Source organism: Nuphar pumila, chromosome 16 (assembly GCF_984573655.1).
Source record: "Nuphar pumila chromosome 16, dmNupPumi1.hap1.1, whole genome shotgun sequence".
NCBI lineage: Eukaryota > Viridiplantae > Streptophyta > Magnoliopsida > Nymphaeales > Nymphaeaceae > Nuphar > Nuphar pumila.
Genome location: NC_143264.1, coordinates 80,016,490 through 80,024,331, shown reverse-complemented (window position 1 = coordinate 80,024,331; position 7,842 = coordinate 80,016,490). Strand labels below are relative to the sequence as shown.

At 43.4% G+C, this 7,842-nt stretch overlaps 1 pseudogene across 1 annotated transcript; it reads left to right on the top strand.

The window, feature by feature from the left end:
• The first annotated feature begins 2,603 nt into the window (after window positions 1-2,603).
• LOC149813787 (ammonium transporter 1 member 1-like) lies at window positions 2,604-4,828 on the top strand (annotated as a pseudogene). Its single transcript, XR_016428270.1, has 2 exons — window positions 2,604-4,312; window positions 4,589-4,828. The product of XR_016428270.1 is annotated as an ammonium transporter 1 member 1-like (transcript).
• Window positions 4,829-7,842: the final 3,014 nt, after the last annotated feature.

The following is a 7,842-nucleotide window of genomic DNA, read 5'->3' as shown; positions in this document are numbered from 1 at the left end:
TTAATGTTAAGTCTGTTCATTCACCATCTTGTCCACTAATTTAACCCAACCTTCTAAAAAACAACCAACCTTGTTCTTTATAATACACAGAGATTAAATTAATTATTCCACGATTTTTATAGTTGTGCTGCTCGTGCATCATTCGTGATGCTAATCGTGAGGGCAGCATAATCAAGGTTCTAACATGGGTTAGCAGACAGTTTTGTCAGTTATCAAATCCCCTTGTAGGAATTTAATAACCTTTGGGAACCAGGACAAAATTGTTAAGAGGGTACCCCCTTATCAATTGTAAGGGTCAAAATGGATCGCATTTGGTTAGATATCCGATCCAAATATAACACTTTTTCCCTCAAATTAGGGGTGTCAATAAACCATTTTTTATATCCGACCTGATTCAATTCTGTTTAGCTGTATTTGGTAAGACAAAAAGATGTCCGACTATAATCGGATGTGGATATGGTTTTGATTTTTTGCTACCTTCAATTGATATCCTCTAAAATAAGGGTCTACCCTACCATAGCAGTCTAACAAAGAAGAAATTTAGTTATCTTAGAGGACAAAAATAGAATATTTTGAGAGTTATAAAGTAATTTAGATAAAAGAATTATGCACTCATTGTGGACCCCCTTAGTTTCCTAATTCAGATTGGTAGTCTCTCTCTCTCTCTCTCTCTCTCTCTCTCTCTCTCTCTCTCTCTCTCTATATATATATATATATATATATATATATATATATAGTCCGACCACACATTTTCAAGTCATGGAAAAAGTGAGGCAGCCGAATATTCAAAAAGTTTACTCTCAGCATTTTTTCCAAATTTAATAAACTATAATTCCAATGGTTCCATGTAGGGGTGTCATTGTGTCGAGTTTGGTTCGGACCCAGGTGTAACCAGACCTGGTCCTGATTTTTGCATATGGTTTCAGGTCCGGACCCAGGTGTAATCAGACCCACCATAAGAGAAATCATACCCGGACCCGATAAAAATTACATGAACCAGACCCTGGCTATAACCGGTAAAATAATATTTTTTTATCATCTTTACATTGAAAAATTCTGGGTCTTAATTAAAACTCGGTTCGGGTCCCAGTCTGGTATAAAATTTCACAAACTATTCCCGGATCCATTTATTAATCGGACCTTTAAGTCCGAACCCGAGTCTTAATAGGGTCTTATTATTTATCAACATACTGGGACCCTATAGTGTTTGGTACCGGTCGGGTCTGGGTAAACGGAACCCGTTGAACCCCCTAGTCGCATCAATACTGAAATAGAAATAATAATTATTAAAAAAAAAAACATGTCCACTTATTTTGCAAACGTTTACTCTGCACTTTCTCCGCATATTTTCCAATTTTAGCCAACTATAATTTAGCAAATTTAGAATCACTGCTGTAATTGAAATAATAATTTAAAAAGCACAACCACTTATTTCCAATAATTCAATATCATTCCTACCTACTATGGTTTTGAATTGTAGATGGTAGCTTGATTTAGTATGAAAAAAATGCAGGCATGTTTTTGAAATATGGAAGAAAAGGGGTTATGTAATTGAAACATATGGTTATGTCTGTAAATCGGTTAAGTTATCGTCCTATGTTTGCCTCCCTTTGGCCAAAATCCATTTTGAGAAATGAAGGGTGAGGATCTGTCCATGACCTATGCTTGCACTTCATCCATGAACAAACTCATTTTCTTGATTTTCATAAATCGTCTAGTTGCTCGAGTAGAGGAAACCACATAGTTTATTGCTTTAGGGATGTCAATAGATCGGATTTTACCCGATATCCAATCTGGTAAGCTGAAACCATATCTGATGTAGATATGGTTTTGATTTTTTGCCACCAAACCTGATGGGTATCCAGATTTGATGGACATCTGAATCCGATTTCATATAAAAAGTGGATTTGGTATGAGCTTTTCACCGTTTAAGTCTGAATCTGAATCCAAATCTGCTTAGGCGACATCAGATTAGTAGGATCTGGTATTGGCCACATCCAACCCGAATCCAAACCATTTATATCCCTGCTGCTAGTTCTGCTAATATCCATAAGAATCCCCATACAAATACCAACCGGCATCTGCCATAAAAAAAATTAATAGAATTAGAAACGAGAGATATTTATCAACAGACATGAAAGCTGTCCAAGTTCGTGATTTCCTCACCTGCAACTTACAGAAGTAGCAGGTTTCAGGAACTTGGTCACGCTTCAAACAGCATCAACCGTATCCCAAACACCAACCAATTCGAGCCAGACACAAAAAGGGAAACATCCCCTGCCCAGAAAAGGCAAGGCAACCTTATTTATTAGAAATAATAACCGAAAGATGGGCGTCTTATTGAATTATCAAAAACTCCCATTAATAAAAAATACAGATCAAATATAGACAATTTGCAGAGCGTTACGCATCACACTCTCTCTCTCTCTCTCACTATCTTGTCTCTTGTCTCTGGAAGATGTGAATATCAATATCTCTCCCTCTCTTTTGTCTCTCTCTCTCTCTCTCTAGAAGAAGGAAGATTTTGACCATCTTGGTCTATTTATAGACACGAAAATCGGCAGTGTGGGACAAATATTTTCATCTCCCGAAGAAAACCCAATTCTCCAAATATCTCTCTCTCTCTCATCCTCTTCTTCTTCTTCTTCTTCTTCTTCTTCTTCTTCTCTGTCTGTGGCCTCTTGTTGGGCCTAAGGGAGACGACGGACTAACAGCGAGCGATGGCGAACCTGACCTGCTCGGCGCAATATCTGGGGCCGCTGCTGGGCGGCTCGGCGAACGCGAACGAGGTGGCTGAATTCATCTGTAGCCGCTTCCAGAACGCCGCCGATCAATTCACGGCAACCACCTTCGCCGTGAACAACACCTACCTCCTCTTTTCCGCCTACCTCGTCTTCTCCATGCAGCTCGGATTCGCCATGCTGTGCGCCGGATCCGTCCGCGCCAAGAACACCATGAACATCATGCTCACCAACGTCCTGGACGCCGCAACGGGCGGAGTGTTCTACTACCTCTTCGGCTTCGCCTTTGCCTTCGGCTACCCGGGCAACGGATTCATCGGAAAGCACTACTTCGGCCTCAAGGCCTTCCCCAACTCCACCTACGACTACAGCAACTTCCTGTACCAGTGGGCCTTCGCCATCGCCGCCGCCGGAATCACCAGCGGCTCCATCGCCGAGCGCACCCAGTTCGTCGCCTACCTCATCTACTCGGCCTTCCTCACCGGTTTCGTCTACCCCGTCGTCTCCCACTGGTTCTGGTCCAACAACGGCTGGGGCAGCGCCTTCAACACCTCCAACCTCCTCCTCGGCACCGGCGTCATCGACTTCGCCGGCTCCGGCGTCGTCCACCTCGTCGGGGGTGTCGCCGGCCTCTGGGGTGCCCTCATCGAGGGCCCCCGCATTGGCCGCTTCGACCACGCCGGCCGCTCCGTCGCCCTCCGCGGCCACAGCGCCTCCCTCGTCGTCCTCGGCACCTTCCTCCTCTGGTTCGGGTGGTACGGATTCAACCCCGGCTCCTTCAACACCATCCTCGTCCAGTACTCCCCCGGCGGCTTCTACGGCCAGTGGAGCGCTGTCGGCCGCACCGCCCTCACCACCACCCTCGCCGGCTGCAGCGCCGCCCTCACCACCCTATTCGGCAATCGCCTCCTCTCCGGCCACTGGAACGTTCTCGACGTCTGCAACGGACTGCTGGGAGGCTTCGCCGCCATCACGGCCGGCTGCTCCGTCGTCGAGCCGTGGGCCGCCATCATCTGCGGCTTCGTCGCCTCGTGGGTGCTAATCGGCTGCAACAAGCTCGCCGCCTGGACCAAGTACGACGACCCGCTCGAGGCGGCGCAGCTCCACGGCGGCTGCGGCACATGGGGGCTCATCTTCACGGGGCTCTTCGCCAGCAAGAAGTACGTCAACGAGGTCTACCAAAACAAGGCCGATCGCCCCTATGGCCTCTTCATGGGCGGAGGCGGCAAGCTCTTGGCCGCAAACCTCATCCAGATCGTGACCATCGTCGGGTGGGTGAGCGCCACAATGGGCCCCCTCTTCTTCATCCTTCACAAGCTCCGCCTTCTCAGGATATCTACGGAGGACGAGCTCGAGGGGATGGACAAGACCCGCCACGGCGGGCTGGCCTACGCCTGGCACGACGACGGCGACGGTGTCTCCGGCAACGGCTTCATGACGACTTCGCCCTTCCGGGTTGGCGATAGGTCGCCCGCCACCAACAAGAAAGATAACAACAATGAAGTCTAAGTCGACCGAAACTCTCTCTCTCACCTCCTTTTTGGTGTCCTTCTGTGATTTGTGAATGATGGGTAAATTTTTTTTTACTGTTTTTTGTTTTGTTTTTGGTGGGTGGGTGAGTTTTACAAGACACCTCTCTCTCTCTCTCGTTTATTTTTCTCTTCGTGTTGGCGTTGAAGGGAGGGGATGGGGTTTGATGATCCAGTGTCTCTCTCTCTCGTTTGTTTTTTCTCTTCGTGTTTGCGTTGGAGAAGGGATTGAATGGGGTTGGATGGGCCAGTGTCCTCTCTCTCTCTCTCTCTCTCATACCCTTGTTTGTTTTTACTCCTCGTGTTGATGATGGACAGGATGGGAAGGGGGTTTCGTGGGATAGCGACCACAGATGTGATCCTTCTTGTCAGGGAAAATGAGGGCTGTGGCATGTGGGGGGAGGAAAAGGGTGAGGGTTCTTAATCCCTGGTTTTGTTCCCTTGTGAGTGGTGGGATACCCTGTTTTCCTGTTCGCTTGGAAAAGGTGGGGCTTGTAAAATAAGAGGATTTTTACTGTACTGCTTTTGATATATCATGCCATAAATTTTCACACCAAAGTGAAGCTTCTGTCTTCTTTCTCCTCCTTTTTTGAGTTTGTGGATTGGTGGTTGTTTTCATTGTGGTGTACCTTTTTTTTTTGCACGGTGGGAAGTTGGTGTTGACTCTGTCTACGTAAAGGACAGATCAACTTGACCAAGTTCTTGGAGCCCTGGCTAGGTCCAGTTTTGACAGGGTTTGGCAGGTACGATTTCAAACCAGTTATGTCACATGGAAACATGGATTCGGCTGTGGTGATAAGGGAATACGGCCAATTTTTACGAAGTTTTAAATATAACTAGTACGAAAGGAAGTCAAAATGAAGTATCCTTGTCACATAGATAGGATGTATGTCACTTTCCTAAATGCAGCTAATGGTTTCATTGTTATTGATTCACATGAGACTCACTATATAGAAATACATCCAAAAGAGAGAAAATAGTGAACCAGACAAAAAGCAATTTTCATGAATTGAGAGTAGGTGCATGCCAAAGTTAGGAGCCCAACGGAGTTTTGGGGGTGTTCCCACAGATGCTTTTTAGCATGATCAATTTGTTAGAAAACGATTGGTGGATCATGTTTCTGAAAATTGTAAATTGTCAATTTTCAAACTTTATAAGAATCTACCCGTGTGTTGAAGTCAGATGATCCAAGAATCTATTGTTATAAGATCAAACATGTAAAATATATCTGTATGGTCAGATTTGAGAAAAAACATGAAAAAAATCATAAACTAATCTTTTGGTAGGCACATATTGGAGTAGACAGCTATCCCCTACGAAAATTATAAATCAATCGCTTATTGGGCTAATGAGTTTTGTGGTGCTCAGGTTAATCGCGATAGTATTCTTAAGAAGGGAATATGCAGCTACTTTTGAAGCTGGCTTTAATTGCTGGACCCATGTTTTAGTTTGTTTAAGCTAATCAGTTAGATCAGTGTTATCAAAATCTAATTGAAGTGGCCAATTGATAGAATGGAAACGGCCCTTTTTCAATCCAATTTGAAGGGCGATTCAGCTGTGTCAGGCCAAATGGCCATTATACTGCCTGAATCTGGTCCAAATCAGCCTCTCTCTCTCTCTCTCTCTCTCTCTCTCTCTCTATATATATATATATATATATATAGTCATTTGTTTAAATACACTGATTAAAAATTATTTGCTTCTATTCGATTCTGACTATTCAGGCTTTTTATGGAAAACCGATTCTAACAACATTGATTAGAATTCATGGTCCTACAAATATATGAACCCACATCAAACTGTCTGTGGACCGATCAGTCTTTGTATTCGACAGAAGTATTGCTGTGGATGATCCATGTACTAGCCTTGTTCACACCAGACTCTATAGAAGAGTATAGGCAGCTCCTTTTGCAGATCTTGACTGGGTCTACATCTCTGAAACCATGATGGACATGAATATTGTCCAATCAACATGTACTTTTTTAGTCAATGGACCAAAGTCACCAGACAAAAGATGTCCACATTGAATTATGGTGTCCTTGAGCCTTCTCCGAATTTAACTTTCTGAGTGCTCTTGCCCAAGTGGTCCATCTAAAGATTTCATTGTCACATCTTAACCATAGGTGGTCAAGAAGATGATCCACCAAAGGTAACGCCAATGTCAGATCAAAAATCAAATTTCACAAGTGACTTCACCATGACCATCTTCCAGGAAAAGGCAAAGTTTGGCAAGGAAAAGCAAGCAATCTATGAAAGGCTCTCTGCTTTATTTTTACTCATCCATGATAGTGACCATGGAATCTTAAAAGATGTTATGGCATCTAGCATTAATGAGAATATTGTTAAGGAAAAAGGGGAAGAAGTCCCCATCTCCACCTTCAGTGAACCATGACAGAAACACAAAAACATGCGACTGTCTCTGTAATATATATCCTTTGTTTCATTTTCAACTTCTTTTTGTAATCTTGAATATATTCTTGCAATCCAGCAAATTATTCCTGATAAATTGATTCGAAGAATTTTTATTTCACAAAAACATTCTACATTTGTAAAAGGGTTGTTGATAGATTAGGAGGCCAGCTTGTTAGATGGATGGGTAATTCAATGCAATTTGGTGGCATCATTCAAATCATCTTACTTTTGTGGATATTGGTCATGGATGCGACGTCCAATTTATGAGATTCATCAGTTTAGTTCCAATTCATATGCACGCTGTAACCAGCATCCAAACACAAGACTGTCTAAATACTTCATGGATTTCCTTTTTGGGTGCGTTTGATTGCCAAGGATCTGACATCTGAGAACCGATGGCCAGATCTGGCACGCAGCCCATGCCGGATCCCTGGTTTTGCAAACAGAAGATCACAAACCCTTCATTTTGAGATTCTCAAAAGACTCCTAAATACACTGATTTGTGGCCGGAGAGGGGGGCTCTAGTCAAAGATATATGTATTACATATCTTATCCATGGCAATCAAATGCACTCTTATGCTCTTATTAGGGCCTGTTTGTTTTATGTAATTTTCATGAAAAATTGCTGAGCTGGCCTTCGTTTCCCCTCATGTGAAACAAACAGCAAATCATCATAATAGAAAAGTGTCATGCTGGTATAAGTGGACCTCAGTTTTTCCCACCACCTACCACTTTTCGTATGCAAATTCTTTCCTATGCAAATTCTTTCCTGCCCTCCACCGTGAATGCATTCTAATGGAAAGGCTGAGCCGGCAGGACTTTTTAGAAATCTGTGCTCATTCCCATGAAAGATCTTTTCTTTCCATGGGAATGAAACAAACTGTTGTTTATCGACAAAGAAAAACTTGCGTACTCTCTTTTCTACTTGAATTCAGCAGCAACCCAGAATTCTCTGCAACTTTCTCTCTCTCTCTCAAATGGCTGATTTTCTAAGTGTAAACAATATAGTAGGTCTTATAATGCTTATTACTTTTTTTGCACAAAATGAGGCCAAATTGAGGTTGTCACATAGTTACTGGGATGCGAAATGGATATCAAAAGCAACGCCTGAAGCAGAAGTGGGGAAGCAAGTAATAGAAAGTAGCATGAAGCGAGAAGCG